This window comes from Metopolophium dirhodum, chromosome 2 (genome assembly GCF_019925205.1).
Source record: "Metopolophium dirhodum isolate CAU chromosome 2, ASM1992520v1, whole genome shotgun sequence".
NCBI classification, from domain to species: Eukaryota; Metazoa; Arthropoda; class Insecta; order Hemiptera; family Aphididae; genus Metopolophium; species Metopolophium dirhodum.
In genome coordinates this window covers 2157718-2160665 of record NC_083561.1, presented here as the reverse complement: position 1 = coordinate 2160665, position 2948 = coordinate 2157718, and positions in this window count along the sequence as shown.

The following is a 2948-nucleotide window of genomic DNA, read 5'->3' as shown; positions in this document are numbered from 1 at the left end:
TGTTAGGAGTTTCCTTAAACCATAAATAGGTACTGATGATTGCACAATGACCAACCAAAATAAAAACTAAGCTCGATTGGAAAATAAAATATTGAAACACCAACTAAATTTTCAAAACAGAAAAAAACGTATTATGTATAAAAAAAAGGGTCATAAACAACGATAGTTCTACTAGAAATTAACTCATTTATTTTAAGCTATGTATTATTTATTTTTATAGACCATTATCAACGTAAGTATTTGTAGTTTTTATAACTTGTCTTAGTGAAGGAAATAGGTAAAAAAAATGGATATGAATTGTATAAACAATTTACTGAACTTCCTTATAACTAGTTATAAGTTGCAAACAAATTAAAGTTATCGTCGATTCGTTTCATTACAAAATTGTTACAACATCTTGAGAAAGTTTCATATAAAAATTTAAAACTAGATATTTTGAGTGGCTATTACCTAAGTTATTGTTTAGTTTTCTTTTTTAAATCTAGATATTGCATTAAAATAAATTACCATTATACAATAAGTCAATAACCAATATGTTAATAAGTTATAAATTATTGCTATAATAATTTGCAAATTGATCATATTATGATAGTTCATTGATCCCAATCCCAATAAAATGGTTATTATGTTTACAACTAAATATTATTTCCAATGTTTTCTTGATGATAATAGCAACTTAAATGTCTATAATTTATTTTTCAAATGTTTAATAACTTTTAAGCCTATTAATATAAAATTAACCACGCCTAAACCTATTTGTATATTTTATATAGAAACTATGGACAGTACGTAATTTTTGTATTTTTTTATTGTATTGCGAATTTGCGTAATAAAGTATAACTTTATGTAATACATTGCTCATCACTGTGGTACCGATCACTTAATTTATCTATGACATATGTCATAGTAGATTTTTAGACGAGGGGGGGTACTGCAGTGAATCCAAAATTTACGTTAAAACATAAAATAAACGATTAAACATTGAATTATGTAGATGCCATGAAAAAAAAATAAGGGGGGCTTCTAGATGTATGATGGCATAGCATTTAAACACTTCGACGCCACTGACTCATCATAATATTATATATTATATAGTATATAAATTATCGTTATTTTCACCATTGTCGTCCAAATTATACAAAAACAGAATAGTTTTTAAATGTACTTACGCCCATTAATGTTATTTGTACACCTGTTTGTATTTAAAAAAACAAATTAATAAGATTAACAATATTATTCCTATAATATTAATAATTTAATTTTAAAATAAAACTCCCTCTATTGAAAATGTTGAATTAACTTTTATATATTATTCATGTTACTATTAATAACTAATTAATTATTATTGTAATTTTTTTGTAGATATTGCTGGTACGTATATTATTGTTTTTTAATTTATTTTATTAAAATGTATTATTTTATACTGTGAGATTAGGTATATTATAATATTAGTTATTACGTCCATTAAAGCTTCAATGACCATTAGTAAATAAAAAGAGATATTTTATCTAATTTTTTTTTTTTTTTTTTATTGATTTTGAGCCCGGCAGCTGAGGCCATTAGCTATTTTTAGTTTTTACTGTAGGTTATTAAGTCGGTAGGGGGAGGAACACGTATGTGTTTAGTTTGGCAGAGTTTTTGATTGGGCACCCGTAGGTATCTGCCATGCCCGGGTGGGGGATGGCGACACTTGTTCTCCGGACACCGTGACTTGTCCGAAGAAAAATGCCGCCCATGGCCTAGGAATCGAACTCGGGTCGACTGCGTCGCAGCCGACGCCTTAGTCCGCTCGGCCACTCCGTCCCCCTATCTAATTTTGTTATAAATAACTTTGGTAAATTATTTTTTTTTTTTTTTGCAGCATATATAAGTAAGGATATTTAATGTTTATTGCCATAATATTTTCTTTCCCTTCTCCTGGATTGACTAGATGACAAATCAAAAATTGATGTGTTCAAAAAGTGTTCTTGTATTAATGAATTCAACATAATTTTACCCTATCCCGACATTTAATACTTTGATGGCATTATATTATAACCCTATATTATAAAGAAGCGAGTAACGTATGGCTTCACAGCTTCACATTTTCGCTATATAATTATAAATGTGTAGCGTATGCGATTGTCATTCTAAAAAAAAAAAAAAAAAACATTTATATTATATTCCTAACTAGTTGTTATTGATCACTTTAGAACAATAATATTATCTTTCTATCTTCTCTTAATAAGAGTGGCTATTGTTAAGAACCCCTGATTAGTACATATTTTATTTTTTATATATCTATATATGTTAACAACATATATAGACAATCATAATGCAGAGTGTGTGTCGTAAGACGCTGCTACCGTGGGAACCGCTGAATAAGGGTTTTTTATGTGAGACGGGGCACCGTCACGACAACACACAGGGAGTCAGTCAGTCGTAGAATTACGAGTGTTCGATTAACAGTTTGTAGCTATACTTAAGATTTTTACTACCAATTTTAATAAAAAATACATTAATTATTTTAATCTTAAATTGGTGCGTACGTTTATTTTGTGTTGTGCGTAAAATCCATAACACTATTATATTAGTTCTTGTCCGAAACACCGCTATCACTACCGTTGATGCATGCATCGTTTTGACTTTTTCAAAAGCGTAATTTTTATTTAATTATTTGATTTTCTGTGCCAAAATTAATAAAATAAATAAATTATGAAAGTTTAGAATAACAGTTTATAAAAATCTGAAAGTGTTTTTTCCAAAATCTAGATTTTCTACATTAGTTATGATATGTAAATATGGGCAATATGGCTATAATCTATTTTATTTAATTAATAATTATTATTTACAGATTCTAATGCCGTTATCACCCACGGTTCGTTATATTTATATTTATTTGTAAATATGTAATAGGTAGGTACATAATAAAGTTATTTTGTAAACATGGAACTTGTCTTAAAAGTTTT